This window comes from Pithys albifrons, chromosome 7 (genome assembly GCF_047495875.1).
Source record: "Pithys albifrons albifrons isolate INPA30051 chromosome 7, PitAlb_v1, whole genome shotgun sequence".
Classification (NCBI taxonomy): Eukaryota; Metazoa; Chordata; class Aves; order Passeriformes; family Thamnophilidae; genus Pithys; species Pithys albifrons.
The window spans coordinates 53,219,629-53,244,793 of record NC_092464.1 but is presented as its reverse complement, the minus strand read 5'-3'; the positions used below and the strand labels follow the sequence as shown (position 1 = coordinate 53,244,793).

Genomic DNA, 25,165 nt, shown 5'->3' with positions numbered 1-25,165 from the left:
GAAGCTCAGCACTTCTTTAAACAAGCCCAGAAGCCACTTTGCAGGAAGAGCTTTCTCTGACCTCTCACACTTGTCACCATGAAGTGTCCCGGCCACCCGATGATGCCGCTTGGCTACTTCCACATCCTTTACAAATTAACAATGTGCTTCACCCGTACTCTGGATATTCCTGCAAACAAAAGGCTTTTCCCTTTAACTCCTTGTGTCCGTGTCCCCCCTCCCCGAGTGCTGGCGTTTCCCCTGGGCTCTGGTGGGTGTCTTTGGAGCCCCGTGACTCGCAGGGCTCCCCCAGTCCTTCCCCACCGCGCAGGGAACGCCGGTGGCGAGAGCGGCAGGGGCAGCGACGAAAACGCTGCTCCCAAATCCTAATTACAGCTAGCAGGGATAAGTAATAGCCACTGACCTCTTCGGCTCACAAAGGAGAAACGTGATCCTGTTTAATCCTGCCGTGTTCCCCGCAGCTCCCTCTTACACAACGCCCCGCAGCTCCGGCATATCTCGAACCGCACGCCCATCGCGGCCGCGGCAGCAACACCCCCTCGGCTGGGAATCCAATGAGGCTCCATGGGGCGGGCTGTAGCCAGAGGCAGCTGGAGCAGGGACGGCTCGCCTGGGATACCCCAGGGAAGCTGCAGGTGGCTGTGCGAACCCCCCGGGTGAACCCGAGGAAGGGGTCACCCTGATGTGCGGCTGCCAGACAGATAAACGACGTATCGATAAAAGGCGTTGTATGCACTTAATATGCCTCGGCAAATGCAGCCATAGAGAAAGAACATTAAAAAAAAGGAATTTAGGATTATATATCTATTGAAATAGAGGTGACCTCCTCACTGTCTATAACTGCCTGAAGGGAAGTTCTAGCCAGGTGGGGGTTGGTCTCTTCTCCCAGGCACTCAGCAATAGGACAAGGGGGCACAGGCTCAAGCTCTGCCAGGGGAAATTGAAGTTGGAGAGCAGCAAAAAATTCCTTCCAGAGAGAGTAATCAGGCATTGGAATGGGCTGCCCAGAGAGGGGGTGGATTCCCCATCCCTGGAGGTTTTTAAGCTGAGATTGGCCGTGGCACTGAGTGCCATGATCTGGTCAAGGGACTGGAGTTGAACCAAGGGTTGGACTTGATGATCTTGGAGGTCTTTTCCAACCCAATCCATTCTAGTATATGAAATCAGTCCCTGTGGAATGCTGAACTAACAGATTGTGCAAGGATGCTTGGCAGAATACCCACGACAGGGCCCAAAGGAGGAACAAACAGTGCCAATAATCTAAAGTGCTAAAGGGGTAAAAGGAGATTTTGGCAGGGGGAGATGGAGGCCACTGACCCACAGCCCACTGACTGCAGAAACCCACCAACTCAAGAGAAGACTGAGCATGAGGAGTAATTAGCATAAGAAGTGAGAGAATCATTGCACAAATAGAGAATAGAATGCTACTTAATGAGAGTCCCATGTAACTTGTAGCCAATGAATACTGATACTCCTGTTTGCTAAAATGTATAAATAATGTGCAGTTTTGTGGGTTACCACCTAGATCCCTACTTTGCACAAACTAGAAGAAATAGACACTTTGCCTCGATGTGTGAACTGGCATTGCACACTGGGCACAAGCCCATGTTCAGCACAACAGCCCCAGCCAGGCAGTGCCAGAGCCCACTCATTGCAATGGCCTGCAGACACAGGTGTATCAGCAAAGCTTGGTTCTGTCCAGCTGCATCCATAGGCTTTGCAGGATGAATCTGTCCTCGGGAAACTGGGTGTTTCAACAGTGCCAAGTGTGAAAGACATCACTCTGTGCCTGGCTTGGCCCAAGCAGGAGGTTTACAGAGAGCAGCTGCTGGGACAGCCCAGGCTCTTACTCAAGACTGTTTACCTCCTTCTCTTCAGGGATTGCTTCCTGGCTCAAAACATACTGTGCTTAAGCACTAGCTTTTCCTAGGAGAGCCACCTTTTACCTAGATCTTACTTCTAGCCTCTTTCCTTGTCACTTCTTATCTACATGCAACAGGACTTTTAGCTGCTTCTTTCAGGGCTTGGAAGATAAAAGCCTGTGAGAGTGCAGCTGTTTCCCCCCAGGTCAGCGGTTCCTGCAATGAACAGTGTATGAAATGAGGATGATCTCAACTCCACATGGAACCTACAACTGTGTCATAGTGGGACTACAGGAACAAAGGACCAGATTGTGTACACATTCATCTCAAACATAAAGGACAAATAACTGGGTAACTCAGTATGTTTTTTGTTTTGCACACAAGTGGGTTCAATTCAGCCTGTTTCTGGTAAATCTCAGGGTGTGCTCTGTAAATAGTCATGCCAGTAGAAATCCATCTTCTTCCTATAAAACTTTAAAATTCAGTGCAGCTCTAGATTCCATAAATTCTTTATTCTGAAATTCTGCAAGTTGGAATTTTGAGAGCAACATACTTTTCTTTCCATCTTTTTCCACTCATTTCTGACCACTTAACTCCCTCATCAGAAAGGCTTCAGGAACTCCCTTGGCCTCCTCCCAGCTACATTTCCTTGGCAACAGTCACATTTTTTGAGCCAGTTATGAAGGTTTAACTCTGCAAAACTTCCACAGTCTAACATATCTTCACCTGCACACAGGGTTTATGCTGTCATTACTATGCTGGTTGTTTCAAATATGTCACAGGATGTTTCAAATATGTCTTTCCTTCTCCTCTCAAACATGTTGTAATACCATAGGCTGAAGCAGTGATATATACCAAAGTAGCTTTAATTACAGTCATTACACAACTGAAATAAGGAGGAGCTCCAGAGACTAATTCAAGAATTACACACAAAACTAACAAGCAGGAAGTTTAAAGTCTGAAGGTCTTCAACACATGTGTGGTATTACATAAAGGGGGATTGGCAGACCAGGAGATGCAGCATTTAAAGATACACATCATGAGTTCAACATACGGGACAGTTAATGACTAGCACATGACTGTATACTTAGCATAAAGTAATGAATCAATTAGCACATCATAGGAAACCTTAATGCATAGCAGAACATATGAAAGAATGCATAGGGGAGTGATGAGAGGCAGATGTAACTCAGAGCCCTTGGATTTAGTAACTGTGCTCCCAGTTGTACAGCCACATGTTCTACAGGATGTGGGACACATCCAATCTCATACTTAATCTCATCAAAAAACCAAAAAACCACCACCTACTTTCCAAATGGATCAGATCCCAAAAGCAGATGGAAATGGCACAACACACAGCCAAACAGGAGGGCATAACTGCCTCTTTCCACCACACTGAGTTAAGTTATCTTAAATCAGCCATGTACCTACTTGCTGTTTGATCCCTGTATACAGCCTCGAGCTCCTTCTGCCTTAAGTTTGTTTACTTAAGTGGCTAGATAAAAACTCCAACATGTGAATGAGCTCCAGACCTGGATGAGATTGGGAGGGTGGGGGAAGAGGTTCCTCCAGAGGTCAAAGGAGATTTGGGCTCTGGAGGAGTCAATTGTGGCTGTGGGGTGAGTGGCCAGCACGGCAAGAGAAGTTGGGTCCCCAGGGTGGTGACAGTGGGAAAATACCAGCCTGGGAAAAGGCAACAGCAAATAACCCCCAGCATGGACATGGCTCTGCTAGTATAATGGTGTCTTAAACCCTCTGTTTTCCTTTTCATATGGAAAAAGCAGAAAGAGTATCTATAAATAATGAGTACCTTTCAATACCAATAAAACTTCACCAAAAGTGGATGGATATTGTATAGTTTTCACTGTTGCAAAATTATCAGGAAAAAAGGCCTGCAGGGGTAGTTAGGCCAACACAGGCGTGGCTGAGAACTGCAAACAAGCTTTTGGCACAAAAGCCTTCTTCAGGTCTGAAATGTATCAAATAGATTTTTCAGAGGGTAATTAGATATGTAGGAGTCAGACCACCCTGAAGGTAAAGGCAACCAATTCCCACAAAGAGGAGACAGTAGCGGAAAGGCAGGAAGAGAAAAAGCGAGGTTAAAAAACCTTCAGATTGGCACACAAAACAGTCTCTGAACTCCAAGGCTTCTTAGGAGTGTAGGAAGAGGCTTCCTTTTCTGTCCTGTATTTCTCATTGCCTCTTTTTTGGTCAAATCTGCACATCCTTTAGTTCTGCTGATTGTCAATCCACACCATATTTCTCCCTCTCTCAAGTCTTCCACATTCACAGGAGCATTACAAGTTCTAACATGGAGGTCAATTAATTAATTTCAGCTACAATGTAGCAATTCTTTGTTGGTCAATTATCTTGTCATGAGCAACTAAGGAATACAAAATCATGTAATCAGTTCCTGATGATGGGAGGTGACTGGAAAACACTGGAAGCCCTCCATGGGAAGAAAGTTTTATTTGGGAGAATAAAATAACAGATAAATCACTAAATCACAGTGGTAAGGCAAAAAGTGTAAATATGAAGCTGGAAGCTACTTGGATAACAGAACAAACTGGCTTGGCAACAGTGCTGAGAATGCCTGACTCAACCCCTCAGCCAGGAAAAACATACAATAACTATGAAAGCAGGTAGGATGCAATAAGGAACAGCAGCAGAACACACTCTGATGTTATTGGTATACTCATGATTTAATTTCAGATGAATCAAAACCACAAGCCAAGGCTCGGGATCGTGTAATCCAACAGCACTCACAGACACTTTACAACTGCTACAGACTAAGTGCTGAGCTCAGGGACAGTGCCAGGCAGCTCAGTTAAATAAACTCCAACAGTGACACCAGCTTACCCAGGACAATGGTGAGGGATAAATCTAGAATGAAAAGGATGAGCTAAAGACAGCAGTGATTAAGTTAAATATTGATATCAGTGTGTGGAATCAGATGGTCAGACTAGGGACAGTTTTCTTTGGGGATTGCTGGACAGACACTTGCAGAAATTCTGTTCAGTTTTTCAATTTTCTTTGACTGCACAAGAGTGGTTTTATGATGTTCCTTGGATCAGGGATTGTCCTAGGAAAAAATGTGAGAAAATGTACAGTAACTTCTAAATGCTCCTTAAAATGTGACGGACTTAAGAAAAGTTATTCAACCTATACAACACTATGAAAATCTATAAAACACACATTAAAATCCTTAGGCATCGAGACAGCGTGCAAGGGAGGGCAATGAAGATGGGGAGACCTTGGGAGGGGCAGGCACTGAGTTCTGCTCTGTGGGGACCAGGGACAGCCCCCAGGGAATGGCTGGAGCTGTGTCAGGGCAGGGACAGCCCCCAGGGAATGGCCTGGAGCTGTGTCAGGGCAGGGACAGCACCCAGGGAATGGCCTGGAGCTGTGTCAGGGCAGGGACAGCACCCAGGGAATGGCCTGGAGCTGTGTCAGGGCAGGGGCAGCCCCCAGAGAATGGCTGGAGCTCTGTCAGGACAGGGACAGCACCCAGGGAATGGCCTGGAGCTGTGTCAGGGCAGGGTCAGGTTGGATCTCAGGAAAACGCTCTTCCCCCAGAGGGTGGTGGGCACTGACCAGTCTCCCCAGGGCAGTGGGCACAGCCCCAAGGCTGCCAGAGCTTTAGGAGTGTTTGGATGATGCTCTGGGGCACAGGGAGTGACTCTGGGGATGCTTCTGTGCAGGGACATGAGCTGCGCTCGATGGTCCCCCCGGGTCCCTCCCCGTGACTCAGCCCCAAGGCTGCCAGAGCTTTAGGAGTGTTTGGATGATGCTCTGGGGCACAGGGAGTGACTCTGGGGATGCTTCTGTGCAGGGACATGAGCTGCGCTCGATGGTCCCCCCGGGTCCCTCCCCGTGACTCTGTGGCCGCGGCCGCCCACAGCGCCCTCTGCCGCCCCCCGCCCGCACCGCGCACATGGCGGCCCCGCAGCCCGAGCGAACAGTGAGTGGGGCCGGGACACACCGGGAGGGGAGGGGACACTCTGGGAGGTGAGGGGACACACACACCGGGATAGGACACACACACCGACACTCCGGGAGGGGACGCACATACCGGAATGGGACACACACTCCGGAAAGGGGACACACACACACACCGGGACACTCCGGGAGAGGACGAACACGCCGGGAGGGGAGGGACACTCCGGGATAGGACACACACACACCGGGAGGGGACACACACAGGGGCACTCCGGAAGGGGCAACACACACCGGGAGGAGACACACACACCGAGACACTCCGGGGTGGGACACACACACAGGGACACTCCGGGAGGAGACACGGCCGAGGGAGGGCGGTGGGGTCAGCCCAGGCACCGCGGGCAGTGCCCGCACACACCGCAGCCCTGTCGGGGGATCGCGCCCCGAGCACACCAGGCCTCCAGCGCTGGGCTCTCCCGCTGGAATAACATTTTTAAAGGCACTGGCGAGTTCCCTGCGGGGTGAGGCGCTGGAGGCTCCTGCCCCACGGCCTGCGGGCACAGCGGTGCACAGAACAAGCCTGGCTGTTTAAAGCAGGCACAGCCCAAAGCAGCAGCGCAGTCTAAAGCAGCAGAACAGTCTAAATCATAACATCGTAGACTCGACTGGATTGGAAAAGACCTCTGAGATCATCAAGTCCAACCCTTGGTCCAACTCCAGTCCCTTTACCAGATCATGGCACTCAGTGCCATGGCCAATCTCACTTTAAAAACCTCCAGGGATGGGGAATCCACCCCCTCTCTGGGCAGACCCATTCCAATGCCTGATTACTCTCTGGAAAGAATTTTTTTCTGATGTCCAACTTCAATTTCCCCTGGCAGAGCTTGAGCCCATCGTGCCCCCTTGTCCTATTGCTGAGTGCCTGGGAGAAGAGACCAACCCCCACCTGGCCAGAACTTCCCTTCAGGGAGTTCCAGACAGTGCTGAGGTCACCTCTGAGCCTCCTCTTCTCCAGGCTAAACACCCCCAGCTCCCTCAGCCTCTCCCCACAGCACTTGTGCTCCAGTCCCTTCTCCAGCCTCGTTGCTCTTCTCTGGCCCCACTCCAGCCCCTCAATCTCTTTCCTGAACTGAGGGGCCCAGAACTGAACACAACACTCAAGGTGTGGCCTCCCCAGGGCAGAGTACAGGGGAAGTTCACTAAACCAGCTGCAAAGCCAGAAGAAATGGGGAGAGGTAGGGCAAGCACAGAGCAAGTGATTCGCAGTAACTCCTCTGCTTGATGAGCAAACTGCAGTCAGGTGTGCTTAGTTGACTCGTGGGGCAATCAGGTTGTCAGGATGTGCTAAATGGTGGGACACCGCGAAGGAAAGGGGGTGCTGTGTCTAAAAATGAAAGCATTCTGGTTTAAGACTACTTGGATCACTAAATCAGACAAAGTTTCCTCTATTCCTTCTTACTGGTTCCTCCTGCTTCCGATTGAACTAAGAAACAGTCAAATCCAATAGAATAGAACAAAATCCTTCCTTTAGTTCAGCACTGGAAACATGAGGGATAACCCCACCAGAGCCGTGTTCAACCAGACTTTTGTGTTTCCAGGTTTATATACTTAGTTCCAACTGAGAACCCCTCCCCAAAATTAAGCAGGATATTTTGAGTGACTTTTAACAACCCTGATGTGCTGCTGTTATCTCTGCAGCTCTGTATTTCCTTTTAACTAAACAATGTTACAGCTTCAGGTCTCAACCGAGACAGGTTTTCCGATTTATTTCTTACAGCTCAGCCTCTAATCTAATCAGAGCTTTTGGTTTATTTCTTAATGTTCATCTTACAGCTACAGTGTTAAATTCCTCTTTGTCTAAAGATATACATGATTAAGATAACTGGCAAGCTTAAGTACAAACTAAAATCAAAAATGAATATAAATTACAAAGATAGAATCAGAATCAGTTGGGTTGCAAGAGACCTCTGAGATCATCAAGTCCAACCCTTAATCCAACCCCACTGTGATCACCAGATCATGGCACTCAGTACCACATCCAGTCTCGGTTTAAAAACCTCCAGGGATAGTGAATCCACCACCTCCCTGGGCAGCCCATTCCAGTGCCTGATCACTCTCTGGAAAGAATTTCTTCCTGATATCCAACCTAAACCTCCCCTGGCAGAGCTTGAGCCCATGCCCCCTTGTCCTATTGCTGAGTGCCTGGGAGAAGAGACCAATCCCCACCTGGCTACAACATCCTTTCAGGGAGTTACAGGCAGTGATAAGGTCTCCCCTGAGCCTCCTCTTCTCCAGGCTAAACACCCCCAGCTCCCTCATAGGACTTGTCTGTACAGGTCTGATTAAAAATTAGTAAAGACCATTATGGTTTTATAGAGAAAGGATAAAATCCATTTTCTTGAGGAGTCCTTGTGTCACCAGCCTAGTTGGTTTTGACTCAGTTACTTTCTGTTCATTCACTGTGATCTGGTATCACAGTGGTGGATCAAGTGTTGGACTTGATGATCTTGGAGGTGTCTTCCAACCCAGTTGATTCTATGATTCTGTGGACCCTTAAAGTTCAAGAAGAGAGCATGGAGTGTAAGAGTGGGCTGGGTTACTTCTTTTAGAGCCACATTTTCATAAACTGTAGTGTTCAACCAACCAACCAAAAAAGGCTCCTCCTTATCCCAGTCTCTCAGGCTGGAGCAATAGCAGACAGTGACAGCAAGATGTCCCTGTTCCACTGCCCAGCTCAGCATCCTGCTGTACCCCTGTCAGGTTTAAGGATCCGCTGGCTGTTTCAAAGGCGGTTTTTCCAGCGCATCCCGGCTTTGTGGATACGACACAAACCGCAGCTGCAGAGGCCAGCAGGAGGGAGGGAAAAGGGGCATGAGTGCCCCCCACCCAGTAGCAGCACCTAAAGGCAGCGTTAGACTGCAACTGCTCTTTGAGTCTAAGCTTTGAACTCAAATTTGAGCAGTAAACCAGTGTTTCACAGAGAAGAGCTGGTGAAGGGACTGGAGCACAAATGCTGGGGGGAGAGGCTGAGGGAGCTGGGGATGTTTAGCCTGGAGAAGAGGAGTCTCAGAGGTGACCTCAGCACTGTCTAGAACTTCCTGAAGGGAAGTTCTGGCCAGGTGGGGGTTGGTCTCTTCTCCCAGGCACTCAGCAATAGGACAAGGGGGCACGATGGGCTCAAGCTCTGCCAGGGGAAATTGAAGTTGGACATCAGAAAAAAATTCTTTCCAGAGAGTAATCAGGCATTGGAAGGGCCTGCCCAGAGAGGGGGTGGATTCCCCATCCCTGGAGGTTTTTAAGGTGAGATTGGCCATGGCACTGAGTGCCATGATCTGGTAAAGGGAGTGGAGTTGGACCAAGGGTTGGACTTGATGATCTCGGAGGTCTTTTCCAGCCCAGTCCATTCTATGATTCTATGATCCAGCAGCAGCTCACAGCTGCACCTAAATGCAGTGTTAGGCTGCAACTGCTCTCTGTTTTGAGTCTAAGCTTTGACTCAAATTTGAGCAGCAAACCGATGTTTCATATAATGCAGTAGCCCCTGTTAAGGGCTTTTCAAACTTGGCTGGGTGTGGTAGGGAAAGAAGTGGGGCATGTTGACAGATAACAAAAGACTCCCTTTCTGGCAGCTTGGTGCTTAGAGACCCTTTGGTGTTCGTTAAGACTTGGCAAGAACTGCTGCCCTTCCTACCTCAATTATTTAAAGTGCTGAAATATCCCATCTCAGTCAAATTCCATTAAACACGAAGTGCAGAGAAAAGTTATCTAAAATAAGCAACACAGCAATTGTAAAGTTGTTGCATTTTTGCCCCGAGGGAGAAAGGATTGTCATCAAGAAAGCGGGTGAAGAGGTTAGTCAAACTTATTGTGTCTTTTTTTTTTGTTAGATGAGCTTGAATATAGACTACTGTAAATTGAATGAAAAAACATGGAGAACAGAGATAAGGAGCTTTTGGGATTAAAAATAAAAATAAGCCAGAAACCCTTCATTACTATCTTACAGCTTCTTCTAAGTAGCACTTTGCTGTTACAGTTCTGAAATTAATGAAGTGCGCATAGATTATTGCTGAGCATATTTTACTTCAAAGCTGGTTATTCCCCAGAACTCAGAGGCTTTGCATATCTGTTAATGCAGAACTTTCCAGACCACTTTTCTAACACAAACTTCTGGGGTTTGACTCAGTGCCAGAGAAGCAAAATAACATCCTTACCTATGCAGCTGTGACCACAACATAAAATCGAGCAGGAAGAAGAGCTGATGCTGGGGGTTGTTTTCACTACACTTAAGGCACCCTGAGAGTTGGAGCTCACACAAAGAGGCCCAGCCCACACATGCCCTCCCAAGCAACACGGCTGCTGGGGCACTTGGCCTTGCTTTTATACCTGCCAGTTTACCCACAGGTGAATGCAACTTCTCTGTTACACAGCACAGGTCTGTGTGAGCTTTGTGATGGCACAGCAGTTTCCCTGATTTGCCTGTACTGCCCTGTCTAGTCAGCAGCACAGCCCTTAGAGCGGCTCTGAGGGCAGTTTGGTGGCAGCCCCACTTGTGGTTATCCTGAGCACTGGGAGGGAGCTTTAGGTGCAGCTCTGAAGGCGGGAGGCTGCATCTCTCCTTAGACCTCACTGCTTGTCCAGTTCCCAGCTGTGCAAGTGCCTCAGAAACAGAAGTCAGCAGCAACAACTCTTGATCTTGAAATGCTTGCATATTCAAGCAAGTGGGAGGAGAGAGGGAAAAAAGGGACTTAGCTGGACTTTTCTATTATTCTGTAAAGCTGTGAATCAGTCTATGGTTAGTTTTCAGTCGTGATTTTGCATAACTAAGGAAGTTGCAGAAAAGGGCTGTGTTGTTTTTTCATTTCTGGAAGGGAATGTTGTGTGACCATCGAGCTAGCATGGGACCTAACCCCTTGAAGATTACTATTTTCTACTTAACATCTTCTAAGGAATACAAACTCTTGAGTGTGTACTTCTGAAAAGTAACCTGATACACAGGAGAACTTGAATTGACAGGAAGCTCAACAGGAGCCAACAGTGTGCCCAGGTGGCCAAGAAGGCCAATGGGATCCTGGCCTGGATCCAAACTAGCGTGGCCAGCAGGCCCAGGGCAGTGACCCTTCCCCTGGACTCTGCCTTGGGGAGGCCACACCTTGAGTGTTGTGTTCAGTTCTGGGCCCCTCAGTTCAGGAAAGAGATTGAGGGGCTGGAGCAGGGCCAGAGAAGAGCAACAAGGCTGGAGAAGGGACTGGAGCACAAGTGCTGTGGGGAGAGGCTGAGGGAGCTGGGGGTGTTTAGCCTGGAGAAGAGGAGGCTCAGAGGTGACCTCAGCACTGTCTAGAACTACCTGAAAGGATGTTGTAGCCAGGTGGGGGTTGGTCTCTTCTCCCAGACACTCAGCAATAGGACAAGGGGGCACGGGCTCAAAGCTCTGCCAGGGGAAATTGAAGTTGGAGATCAGAAACAAATTCTTTGCAGAGAGAGTGCTCAGGCATTGGAATGGGCTGCCCAGAGAGGGGGTGGATTCCCCATCCCTGGAGGTTTTTAAATTGAGATTGGCCATGGCACTGAGTGCCATGATCTGGTAAAGGGAGTGGAGTTGGACCAAGGGTTGGACTCGATGATCTCAGAGGTCTTTTCCAACCCAATCAATTCTATGATTCTATGAAATGTTACTAACACTGTTCCAGTTATCAGTTCAGCATTGCTTCTTAGTCTTTTCGATGTTGTGAGCAAGTTGAAAAGCATCATCAGCTACTTTATACTGACATTTGCCTTTCAGCATGTCTTAGGGATGCTTTCTGGTATTAGAATGTTTTAAGTGACAAAATACTTTCATCTGGTGCAGTGGGGTTTTTTTAATAACTGCACAGCAGTAATAATAACAATTGTGTTTAACCTCCCCAGCCCCCTTCCCCAGGACAGAGCAATCTGCTTTTCTTGGTGTTTAGGTATTTTCATTAAGTGATTGCATAGCATATCACCAGCTAAAATATTCCCTGTTACCAGAGCTGTCTCAGAGTACTCTGCATATCCTCAGTACGCAGCAGGTAACAGGGGGTTTTGCCCTGCCTATCTTATCCCCCCTGCACCAAATAAAAAGTCAATCCTGATATTAATTTGATCTCTACACTAAACATAGTAAACCATTACATCAAAATGTATTCTGCCATCATATTATTAGACCTCTTGTAGATCAAACTGGAGGCACGTGAACAGGGCATGTTTTCTTTTTTTCATATCTGTAGCTGTATCTGCTTTGAAGATTGGCTTTGTAAGCTTCTCTCACTAACTAACAAAGAGATAGAAATCTTCCCCATCCCTGTGTGCCTTCTCCAGATGCGGATTAAGTTCATTAATGGCAACAGTAATCTCCCAGACTGTCTGACAGGTGTTGATCTGTGCTCCAGCACCAGTGCAGACTCTCACTTTGATGCTGTCAGATGAATTGGAGCCCAGAGCGTGGGTTTGGAGCAGATTGTCTGTGTACTGCACTCTGACTGGAACATGAAGTTTTCAGATGGATCACCAGAGGCTACACCACAGGTGAATGCCTGACACTCTCCACAACTCACAGGTGGGAAAGTCCATGAGAAGAGGCTTGAGCTGCCATAAACAAACCACACACACACAAAATCCACAGAGTGGAAACACAACCATCACCATCAGGTATTTGATTTGCAGGTATGATATAGATGTAGCCAGGATTAATTATAAAAATCTAATCTAGCATTAAAATAGTTTAAAGTTGGTGTGTTGAACTTTTCCAGAAGAAAGACTCATAAGAAATGGGAATAGCAGTAGTAAAATCTGATCCAGCAAGAGTCTATCAGAGTCCCAATCCTTTTCAGTCTTTTAGCAGTCCACAAGAGCCTCTGCTGTGTGGTGTTGGTGAGCACCACAAATTGAAGATGAAACACAGGGTGGCACACCAAGGTCTAGGCTGCTTGAAAAGACATGGTCATCTGAACAACATCTATTTTAATGTAACGTGAGAGATCGTTCACCCCGAGGCTGGAAAATGTATGAAGAGTACTTAGGAGATAGGAGAAAATAAGAAGATGCTCAGAATGCAAAGAAATTTATAGATATAAAGTGACTAGACTGCCTAACCACAGTTCACTTTGACAGATTCTAAGTAGAAGGAATACAAGTCATGCCAGAGAAATAAATTAACAGATTTTTGTCCTGTTCGTGGCATAAGAGAACCATGAAAGAAGTTTTAACATTAAACCCAGGCAGAAACGCAATTTAAGAGGTTTAGAGAACTTCGAGAATCTACTCTGGAAAGCATGTGAGATAAGAGTGATTAGCATTGATTAGATGGGCTTAGAGGCAATTGAGATAGTTTCCATACAGGTGTGGTTTTTTAGAAATTACTACTGGGCTCCTCTTCACCCTTCTGGGGAAAAAAGTATAAGCCAGTAGGAGAAAGACAGACCTAGCCAGGTAAAAAGTCAGGGATATTGTAGATGGATACTCACTAAGGCAAACAAGTAATGAAATACCTTATTTAACAGGATGCTGTTTTTTTCCTGAGGTCTCAAAATGAGAAACAGTATTGTCTTAAAAAGTCCTTCATGTCCTGTCAGCTCAGTGCAGACATCACTAGATAAAGGTCTTTGACTTGCATATAGCCCTGTGTACTCTGATCTCTGGTACCATTTTCTTCTGGCCTCTCCACAAAATTAAGACCCCTCCAAAACACATAGTTGGCATCTCTTCAGTGGCCTTACCTGGCAGCACCTTTGCCAAGTGGTAGGTAGAATGATTTTTTCTCTGTACTTCCTACCCAACCTTACCTCCAGCCATAATAAAGGCAGACTTCAAAGAAATGTTTGCCATGTTTGATGAGACTGGTTGTCCAGTAAGTATGTTATTAATGAGCATTCTGAGGAAGAAGACACAGCCTGTCTGTCTAAATGACTGACACGCAGCACTGTTCACATAACTTAAGTCTCAGGCATTTAGATTTCAGTCAGTAAAAGCTTTAGGCTTGAATTTTTTCCTTAGTCCCTTAATATCATAGAATCATGGAATCGATTGCATTGGAAAGGCTCAAGCTCTGCCAGGGGAATTTGAAGTTGGAGATCAGAAAAAAATTCTTTCCAGAGAGAGTAATCAGGCATTGGAATGGGCTGCCCAGAGAGGGGGTGGATTCCCCATCCCTGGAGGTTTCTAAGGTGAGATTGGCCGTGGCACTGAGTGCCATGATCTGGTAAAGGGACTGGAGTTGGACCAAGGTTGGACTTGATGATCTCGGAGGTCTCTTCCAACCTAATCGATTCTATGATTCTATGAAAGCCATCACACACCACTTTGAAAAGGATTGTTAATAGCTTACCAAGAACCCCATATACACCAAGTAGCAGTCTTGAATTCTTAAAAAAAATAGATATATCAAAACTTGTATCCTAGAACATTTTCATTTAATTTCCTACCTAAAGTAGTCATAGACTCCTGCTGTTTAGTGACTCCTCTTACTAGTAGAAGCTCCCAGGTACTTTCTTTTAAATTTTGCTGCCTTTCACCTGCTAGGCTTTTTAACTTTTCTCCTTTAAGCCTCATAGGTGCAAGGCTTTCAGTTGCAAAACGTGCTCCTTATCTCAGCCTTATCCAGAAGTGGTGAGAAACATGTTTCTCCAAACTTAATCCTGCTAGGTGTGAAGGATGAATGCTTAAAAAAATAAGTTGTCTGAATTTATGTTACTTCTATTTTTTTTTCTCCAGTCAGGGATTAAGTAGGAATTCCACAGGCTTCTGAGTAGATGAGTTGAATTCCAGGGGTGTATATGAGTTTTAACCACTGTTAAACACAGGATGTTTGCTTCCCATGTTTACTACAAAATCTACATTGATCTCCATGCTGGTTCCATTTAACTGGAGTTTTGCCACCAACTTAAATAGGTAGCTCAGAACCAAGTTCTTTAATGGAATGGAAAGATTTACTCCAAGTGTGGGATGTAGTAGAAAGATTAGAATCTGAGCAGTTGCTTTTACATGGTGAGCATGCCCTGGCCTGATGAGGTTTTTTTCCTGAGCCTGTACTATAAACAAGCAACAGTGCAAAGTTGCACACCTGCACATGGGATGCATCTGCTGGAAATTATGGCAAAAGCTAAAATCCTCACCTCACTGAAGTCAATGAAACATTTTGTATGGCTGGAGTCAGGATTTTGCTACACCCTAACTTTGCAGGAGTTAATGCACAGTAAATTCCTCTGAAAACTGTCTTAGCTCCTCTCCTCCCCAGTTCTCCCTTTTTCTTTGGGCTGAGTTTTAAAATGCCTTCCTAAACCTTCTTCATCTCCATCCTCTTTTTAAAATGTCAGAAACTGAGTGGATACCCTTTCAACATTCTGCTTGAGCAACACCATTGGCATCACTTTTACACTGTATTAATCATGATGCACAGCAGTATGATGTCTTCCATCAGAATTTCAAAGCACTTCACAAATATTAATTAAATATTGCATCTCTGTGAGGTATGCAAGTAATTAATTTTATAAGCCAACGGCATATAAAGCAGAGAGAAGGGTGGATTCTCACATTACTTGTTTACTGTAACTTTCTTCATGGATGTCTAGACCTGAAGCTTTTTATGCAGCTTTTGTCATGGCCTCAGTAGCACTTGTGAAGCTGAGCTGCAAGACAGCTCTCATATTTCCATTATGTGAAGGCATGTCCTCTCAAATTCATTGTAAAATCAAGTCAGGAGAGAAGACAGGTGAAGAATTTGAGACTTGAGCTGCAGCCCTGCCTTCAGTTCATCAGAACAGGCATTCCTAAACTTCTGCTGTCCCATGTTTGCTTTTCTATAGGTACCAAAGGACTTCCTAGATACTGCAGAATTCCATTTCCCAGACTCTTTTACTCTTTTCACCTAGAAATCACACTTAGACAGATTTTGAGGACTTCATAAATTTGCCTGGGCTTTCCAGATGTCAGGCAGCTGTAGGGAACAGACACCTCTGAACTAGTTGCTGCATGCCCAGAAACTCTGGATGGGAGCACTGTGAGCATTCACTGCAGTTACAGAACACGCAGGGGCAGCTCTCTGTGTGTGTGCTGTGCTGTCCAGCCATGCAGGTGAAGTGCAAACAGCAAACTTGATGTTGACATGGTGTGCAGCTACTAAGACTGTGCAGTTGGCCCCACTGCTTTCATGGGGGAACTGCATGTGTATTTGCATAGAGATTATACGTTCCCTGCTCCTGGGTTTGCTGCAGCTGCTGCGTATGCACATAGTGTTGGCTACCTATGAAATCCTCTGCAGACATAGGACTCCTACTGCTCTAGTTGGCATCCTGATATACACACTCCTCCACAAAAGCAACAGAACCCTTACTTCATAGAATCATAGAATGGACTGGGTTGGAAAAGACCTCCGAGATCATCCAGTCCAACCCTTGGTCCAACTCCAGTCCCTTTACCAGATCTTGACACTCAGTGCCACATCCAATCTCAGTTTAAAAACCTCCAGGTCTGGCTGATTAAAGCCTTCTTAGTGCCTGAGAACTGTGAACTTCAAAAGGGTGGGAAGAATAACTGCACACCACTGTCCTCACTTGATTGTATTGTTCAGAGTTAATCCCACACTGATAAAATAATTCCTGGCAAAAGGCATTCTAGCTGTCAGAAGTCATACACTCGAAGCAGACACAGTGGGGGGGGGGGGGGGGTGTTGTACTATCAGTGCTGTCTAAAATATGCACAAATTAGTGGTTTGGGGCTGCCCATCTGTTTTGGTGACAGAAAGGCCTAAATATTTGTGTTTAAGCCAAATATGACCCATTCTAGGTTCTGAAGAAAAAGAGAATCCATCTTTCCCTGACAGAGTACATTGTGTTTCTTGTAATACTCATTCCATAGGGTCTCTAGTCAAGAGACCTAAACTTAACTGAAAAGCAGAAAGGTCATGATTAGAGGGGTTGGAACTAGATGATCTTTAAGGTCTCTTCCAACCCAAACCATTGCACGATTCTATGAATCACAGAATCGATTGGGTTGGACCTCTGAGATCATCAAGTCCAACCCTTGGTCCAACTCCAGTCCCTTTACCAGATCATGGCACTCAGTGCCACAGCCAATCTCAGGTTGAAAACCTCCAGGGATGGGGAATGCACCCCCTCTCTGGGCAGCCCATTCCAATGCCTGAGCACTCTCTCTGCAAAGAATTGTTTTCTCATCTCCAACTTCAATTTCCCCTGGCAGAGCTTGAGCCCATCGTGCCCCCTTGTCCTATTGCTGAGTGCCTGGGAGAAGAGACCAACCCCCACCTGGCCAGAACTTCCCTTCAGGGAAGGGAAGTTATGATTTGCTTATTGGTTTTGCATTTTTAGGAAATAAATTTTCTCACCTCCAGTTTAGGAAAATCCCCATTGTAATGAGGTTAACTCTCAGGTTCCACATCACGCTTGTTCCTGGCATGGTAGCAGTGACTTAGTGGCACAGCACCAGAAACCAATGAGGCCTTTTCTCTCTGTGAAAGTGAAAGGGTGTTAGCCAGTTCTTTCAGCATACAGGGTAATGTGCCTGAGGATTGCACACAGCTAATCCTCTTTATACTTTGCTGACTGTAACCTGCTTAGTCTTACATGAAACATGTTCCTTGTCTTTTCCTGAGCTTGATCCAAAGCCTGTTGAAGTCAGTGGAAAGAGTCCAGATACTTCTTCAGTAGTTTGGGAGCTGACTCTATATGAACAGCTGGTCTAGCACTGAGTCCTCTAGTTGAAAGAAAAGGTAAATAAGCAGCACCAAACCACATTGGACTTGGTGCTGTATTAACTATATAAATGAAAGTAATGTGAAACTTGTAAAACCAGACTGGACAAAACACTCTGAAAAATGCTGCAGGGAGCAGTCTAGTGCTAACAGGGGAATAAGTTAGCTATTTAATGATTTCTTTTCCATAGCTCTTACTTTTCCACATATTCTGTAATGTAACAGTGCTTTTTTCTCCTTGGGCAAAAAAAGCTGCCAGACAGCAGCACTGGAATGAGAACACATGTAGTGTTTGCTTTTATCTTACGTTACAAAAGGAGTATGAATACCTTGTGTTATTCCAAGTATAAAATTACAGGTATCAAATAATTTGGTGCTTTAAGTGCTGTGCCAGAAAAGTAGTCCAGTAAAAATAGCTGTGTCCTGTCAAAGCTGAGCAGTTAGAATTGTTGTTACAGTTCCTTGCATGGCTCCAGTGGCATAAGGTGGCACAAAACAAGTGTAAGAGACCCACAAGAAACTTGCCTGGAATGGTCCAGAGCACAAAGAGACAGGAGGATGTAAAGCAGGTAAACCTAAGGGCCCAAAGTGAGAGTCTGCCTGGCCTGTTTTGCAGTTGGTTTGAACTTTAAAAATGTGGTTAAATAAAAGCTAGTTAACATCTTAGGAGCTGATTTTTACCCAGAGATGCCAAAGAATTAAAGGAGAAGATGATTTGTGCTTGGTTCTGGGTAACATCTTAGGAGCTGATTTTGCCCAGAGATGCCAAAGAATTGAAAGAGGAGATGATTTGTGCTTGGTTCTGGTTAAGTATGTGGTTGACCTGTCTAAGGAGTGTACCATTTAAAAAGTAGAATATTTAGCTGAAAAGGTCAAAGAATTTTGTCATCTTCATATTACAGGTAAGAGTGCAAAAAGACCCCCAGATTAAGATGGTTTGGCTGGGTTAAATAGTCAGTGTCCGCCTGTGGTAGAGAACCCCTAAATGTTGTCAAATCCTTTACAAACAAGGCCTGAGCTGTGTTATGGATGTGAAGTTGTGAATGAATATATGTCTTGAAGTTTGCTGTGGATCTGAAATAGAACAGGAGATGCAAGAACAGGACATAGCAGAGCACAAACATGAGGTTTTGGTATGTGAATTTCACCTCAGTAAAACATGAGGAGCCACACACGCTTCATGCAGCTTCTGGAAATTAAGTTAGTGTTTTTATTGTCTGGGTCTGAAGAAAATCTATTTAGTAGATGATGTCCCTAAAGGGGGCAGAAGAGTCACTGTATTCAATACTTTTTCCTGGTCTGCAGTGAAATCTGGACAGAGACACTGATTTGCTAAATTGGGAACATGCTGCTTCTGTCAGTATAGATGTTAGGAAGCTTATTAAAGGACATAGCAGCTGACAAGTGAATCTTTAATCCCTGTCTAATCCCCTAGTTTATGACCTATGTAAAAGCAGTTCATATGAAAAAGAAAGTTTTGCTTCTGAATTCATGTGTGTTTCCAAGTGAGATGTGTTTACTTTCATGGTGATAATCAGAACATTTTTTCTTACAATTTACAATTTTGGCTGCCTTAAGAAACATTCCCAAAAACCCAGCTCTCTTCCTCTACCTCTTGAAAGCCACGGGAGTCATAATTGTGGTCTACACTGGTATTTTGAGTGGCACCAAGGGTGTGACAGGATGCACAGAATGCTACTCAACAGCAAGCCAGATCCCGGTGCTCAGAGGCTGCAGTTGTGCAAAAAGGTCACAAACGTCAAGGACAGGCAGTGCACCAAGACTTGCCCCTCCTGACAGAGACAGGAGTTAAGGAGTTAACAGTCACACGTGTTGACTTACAGAAAAACTCTTTTTTTGTTTTGTTCCTCTCACAGAATCACAGACTTTTCTGAGTTGGAAGGGACCCACAAGGATCATCGAGTCCAACTCTTAAGTCAATGGCCCATACAGGGGATTGAACCCATGACCTTGGCATTATTGCAACTAAGTTTTAACCAACTTTGCAAACCACACGTTCTTCCTCAGTGTAAATATCTCATGCTGCAATGATTGGGTTCCTTTTTCGTGCAAGTTTTGTTTCCATTAACCTGTGAAAAGACTGTACCAAAACCCAGAATCAGCTATGAAGAATAAAGTGTGTGGTTTTTCAGTTTCTTAAGAAAAAAAAAGAACACTGCAGTAGGTCTGCCAGGCAGTAGATCAAAGGATGCACCTAGTGTACCTTGGTATGCTGTAACGTGAGCTATTTGTTCAATAGTTAGCTCTAGTTAACTAACATGACTATTCATTCTAAAATAAGCACTCTGGCATTGTTTGCTCCCAGGCAAATACTTGTTCTGCTACAGTTCTTTTTCAGCTCAGCTGCCTCTGATCCCCTTTGCAAACGCCGAAGTTGTTGGCCTTTGTAGTCATGAGAGTTAATTACCACTCATTTTGTTCACTTCTCTGCATGGCCAAAAGCTTTCATGTCCTTTACATGATTCGGCAGTGGAAAGACCAGCCTTCGTTAAAGGGACTGTTTCTTATGCAATGTATGATTCATAGTTGCCAAGAAGTGGTCTGCCACATGCCCCTGGCAGGTCGGTGGCTGTGCAGCTGCTGATTACACAGCAGGGCTGGTTGAGCACAGTGCGTGTGACGGTGGAGATCAGCTCCAGGAGAGCGAGCTTAGGGAAACTGGGCCACCTGGGAAGTGCCAGCTGGATGTGGCATCTGGGGACAGATAGGGTGGATGTGCTGGGCATGGAGTCTGGTCATGTGGAGAGAACAGCTGTGAGCCGTGATGGGAGGCAGTGAAGAAGGAGAAGAGAAAGAAGTGAACAGCAGGCTCACGCAACTCGTGAAGCAATTAGCTGTGCACTGCATGGCCCTTTGCTGTTGGGCTGGACTCCCTTAGTGCTGGGAGTGGCTGTGGTAGTAGGACAGGAAGCATATATTATTGTTCAGCTTCCATATCAGTCCAAGAAAACTAGGTTTGTCTCCCAGCCGAAAAGCATTGTCCCCACAAAAGCAGATATCAAACACAGTGCTCTTTAGTGTTTGTGGCCTCAGCAGAGACTGCATCAGAGACTGCATCCTTTTAGCATAGAGTCATAGAATCAGCTGGGTTGGAAAAGACCTCCGAGATCATCAAGTCCAACCCTTGGTCCAACTCCAGTCCTTTTACCAGATCATGGCACTCAGTGCCATGACCAATCTCACCTTAAAAACCTCCAGGGATGGTGAATCCACCCCCTCTCTGGGCAGCCCATTCCAATGCCTGAGCACTCTCTCTGCAAAGAATTTTTTTCTGATATCCAACTTCAATTTCCCCTGGCAGAGCTTGAGCCCATGCCCCCTTGTCCTATTGCTGAGTGCCTGGGAGAAGAGACCAACCCCCACCTGGCTAGAACTTCCCTTCAGGCAATTCTAGACAGTGCTCTGAGCACTCCTCTTCTCCAGGCTAAACACCCCCAGCTTCCTCAGCCTCTCCCCACAGCACTTGTGCTCCAGTCCCTTCTCCAGCCTCGTCGCTCTTCTCTGAACCTGCTCCAGCCCCTCAATCTCTTTCCTGAACTGAGGGGCCCAGAACTGAACACAACACTCAAGGTGTGGCCTCACCAACACAGAGTCCAGGGGAAGGGTCACTTCCCTGGGCCTGCTGGCCACGCTAGTTTGGATCCAGGCCAGGATCCCATTGGCCTTCTTGGCCACCTGGGCACACTGTTGGCTCCTGTTGAGCTTCCTGTCCCTCAGTCCCCCCAGGTCCCTTTCTGCCTGGCTGCTCTCCAGCCACTCTGTGCCCAGCCTGGAGCGCTGCAGGGGGTTGGTGTGGCCAAAGGGCAGGACCTGCACTTGGCCTTGTTGAACTTCATCCCATGGGAATCAACCCATCTCTCAAGTCTATCCAGGTCCCTCTGCAGAGCCCTCCAGCATCTCTAGTCTCTGGAGTTTTTTGCTTGAATTATGGTTTTCCTTTTCAGCTAAATAAACCGTGGCGAAAAGCCTTTCCCTGTGTGCTCTTGTTTCCAAGGGTGACTTTTATGGGTGCAGCAATGCAGTCTCACAACAGAGCTCTTTCTTACGTGTCCCAGTTACAGAATTACTTCCTGTGCCCCTGACAGCTTGATTTTGCGAGAAAAAAAGAACAAAATAACAAAACAAAACTCAGCCCACAGCCCATTTCAGAGAGAAAAACACAGACTTGCTGTGCTATAGAGGAAGTGTCAAACACAAACATTTCAAAGGAGGAAAGATTCTTGTCTTCATGTATATGATAAAGTCCTTGTAAAAGGATAAGTCATATAGCTGTAACTATTTTTAAGCTTTAAAAGTTTCCTGTTTAATACCTGTGGGATAAGTCTGCAGCTAGCTGGAGGCCAGTTTTAACCTTGGACTGTTGAAATCTGTTTACCTGTGGTTTGGTACAGAGCTGGCCATTGTGGGTTTTTTTCCTGCTTGGAAATAAAGGGTATCTGGGAAACCTCCAGCACCGCCTCCCCAGAACAAAAAACCCCACATGACTGACTTTGCACTAGAACTGTTTTACTTGGCTGCCAAGTGTGGCAAAGTAGCCAGGTACTGAAAATGTTGCTAATGAAGCAGATGTCAGACTTAAAAACTCACCCATTATGCCTTTATGCTGAATCGCGTAGGTACTACGAGGACATTTACTGCATATGTGTAATTCCAGAGCTGTTTCATTCTAGTTTGAGACTAAATAGCAGTTATAGAAAGAGAAGACTGAACTCAGGTGTTTTGCTGTCGAAAAACCCCCAATTTTATTTCTAAAGTGAAATATCATGGGAATGCACTACAGGAGCATTACTCATAAATCTGGTAGAGTGCTGAAGAGAGCTATGTCTTGATTTGCAGCTTATAAAACCAGGATTTTGCTAATAAATGCATTCTTCAGAATTAAAGCCCAGCAGATTCTTAAATGTGGAGTTCATGGCTTTGTCTTGAACAGTAGTCTCCTCTGGATTACTGCATAATGTGTGTTTGTGATAGGTGGGACAGCTTCCTCCTGGCCACTTAGTTATGTCACCATAAAATGGAGAAAAGGAATTGCGAGGACCTTGTTTAAAAGGGGTGAAGTGAAGAGCAAAGCACTGGCACTGATGAGACAAACTTGCTCTAAGCACATTCTCTAGTCAGTCTGAGTCATTGGTCATCAAATATGTTTATTCTCTTCTTCCTCCTTTGCCTTTCCCTGGGCTGTATCATAAAGCAGTGCTGTGACTGGAATTGGGGGTGCATTATAGGGGGATGTTCCTGAGAGCAGGCAGGGATGGGGACTGTGAGTGGGGACTGGGCCAAAGCAAGGAGAGACAAGCAGAGCCCATATTGCAAGAACTGCTTGAGTCAAGTGTTGCCTCTTAAGAAGGACTCTGTAAGGACTTATCCAACCATGGATAAGACACGCATTAGTCCAGCAACCTCCTTGATGCCTGTTCCATGTACTGCCTGTTCTGCCTCCCATCCCTGGAGTTGTCTCTGCTGCTTCCTCCTGATGCAGGCTTTGATCCCAGACTGGCTATTCCTCTCCGTGTCATCTTCCTATTCTCAGTGCTGGGATTTTCTGTTTTAAATCCGGAATCTTGTGAGGAAAACCATATTCCCTGGTTATGAAACAGAGTAGGTCAAACATACCTTTAAGAAGCTGCATGTATTTCTGGAAAGAGAACCTGAGACTGCAGGGACAGATCAGAGCAAAGTGTGGCAAACAGTGAGCATCCCCAGTGACCAAGCTGAATATGGCCACCCAAATAGTCATATTTTAAAGTTGAGTAGTACAGGTGAGCAGATGTATTTCATTAAGAATTAAGAGAGACACAAGGAAATCGATTTTTCAGAAATACTGAACTATGAGGCATTGCTTAGTTGTTCACAGTACACAATTTTTCCTAAAGTCAGCCAAATAGGCAGTTTTGAAGATGTACTTATGTGCTGAGCTCAGGAATCTGCCTTCACTAATAATTAAAGAACATGTCAGAAATGTTTTCTTCTCTTAGCATGTCAGTATGTGCGTGTGTGTTCATCTGTGTATCTGTGTGTATATCCCGTTATTGACAGTGAGCACTAAGTGTAGGCATCAGGCATGAAATGGACTGGAAAATTTCCATGCTATCTGCCCAAACAGAAGACTGGCTTCAAAAAGCATGCTCAGATGTTTATGGAAGACTAAATGATGATGAGGTCTCTGTGTGAGGGAAAACATTCATTTCTCAACTGGACAACTTTTTTGAAAATGAGAAATTTTGCTGTCTGATACAGTGTCTTTCAGATTTGAGATTCCAGTTTTCTGCTTTGTTACAACAGCACATAAATTGAGCAGAACGAAGTCAGTGGTATGACAAAATGTTTTGATATGTTATCCAGATTTGAAAGAGGGTTCCTCGCACCTCCATGGCTGTCAGCATGGGCTGAGGCTGCAGCGGCCCCAGTTTTGATGACTAAAGCTGTGTCACTGCTTTTGCTCTTCCACAAAAACCAGGGGACAAAAGCAGCACCAGCAGCCATGTTAGGGTGGCAAATTTATAGATGAAAGAATACAGATTTGATTACAGTATTGGTTATGCTATTGGTCAAGTTGAGCCAATTGCATTTATGTTGGCAACACCCAGAGCCTGCTGGAGCCAGTGGGAGTTTTGCCATCAGCTTCCCTGAGGAGCAGGATTTTGCTCATTGTTTAAATTAGCCCTATCTTCACGGGAACATATGGAGCAAATGCAAAGGTTTTGAATTGAAGAAACTACCAAGCAGCTTTATGCATTGACTTTGTTACACAGGTAGAAGCTGAGACAGCAAAACCCATCTGCTAGACCTTTAACACATCTCTGTAAAACCCACGTTAGAGTCAGAGCATTCTTTTCTATGTTATTTATGGCCCTTGCTGCCTGAATGAGTGCATCTGGAGCTCAGATGTCTGGTGCCCTTATTTTAAATTAGTTAACTTGAAAAACTGCACACAGTGTCAGATCTTTGCTGTGAAAATGCCAGGCTCTGTGGCTGAGGTGCCTTTGTGTGTGCATATCTGTTTTTTACGTGAAAAGGCTCTTGAACTTTATGCATAAACATTGTTCTCCCATCTATTTTTTTCCCCCTCCCTCTTTTGTTACAGGCTGTGGACTAGCACTGAATATTCAGGGAAAGCTCCCCAGGGAGATTAGGGACATGGACAGATTTTAAACAGAGACCTGATGCATGGACACGAAAGGACAAATGTTCTGGTGGGAATACTAATGCAAATTCCATGTTTTGGGGTCAAAATGCATTAATCAGCTGCTTGCATGCTAAAGATGCTTTTAAAATCAAAAAAAGACCGGAAATTATGAAATTTATAAATAGAAATCATGCTCAGTGAGAGTAAAAGGACTTCACTGACCCCTTTTTTTATAAATCATACCAAGTATGTACCAGTGCTAAAGAGAAGTTCATCTATGAAACCCTTCCTGCAGGGCTCAGAATCCCAGATCCCACTGAACTTACTCCAAATAAGATTTGTCTGTATCCTTCCTGCAGGACTGTGGGAACTGAGCCTTAGCAGGAGCAGGAATTAGATGCCTTGACATGAGTGAAGTGCTGTTATCCTCAGTTACTCTGATGACCCTGGTGTGGAAGAGAGCCTATTGCTATTTTTAATAAATTACATTAAAAT

General features: G+C 45.6%; 2 protein-coding genes across 4 annotated transcripts in view; one reads left to right on the top strand and one right to left on the bottom strand.

The window, feature by feature from the left end:
• The window catches only part of BLVRA (biliverdin reductase A), a 49,278-nt gene extending 31,728 nt beyond the window's left edge, over positions 1-17,550 (bottom strand). The window contains exons 1-2 of one of the 2 annotated variants that reach the window (XM_071559599.1): positions 17,396-17,550; positions 17,158-17,280 (exon numbers count right to left, since the gene is read on the bottom strand). The gene's annotated coding sequence lies outside the window, so the exon portion shown is untranslated. Of the gene's footprint in view, positions 1-403; positions 516-17,157; positions 17,281-17,395 lie in introns of those variants that run through there. The other variant, XM_071559597.1, reaches the window with a different exon arrangement.
• COA1 (cytochrome c oxidase assembly factor 1) overlaps positions 5,769-25,165 on the top strand; it is a 57,234-nt gene continuing 37,837 nt past the window's right edge. Inside the window, exons 1-2 of one of the 2 annotated variants that reach the window (XM_071559602.1) lie at positions 5,774-5,823; positions 12,209-12,344. The gene's annotated coding sequence lies outside the window, so the exon portion shown is untranslated. Of the gene's footprint in view, positions 5,824-12,208; positions 12,345-25,165 lie in introns of both variants that reach the window. The other variant, XM_071559601.1, reaches the window with a different exon arrangement.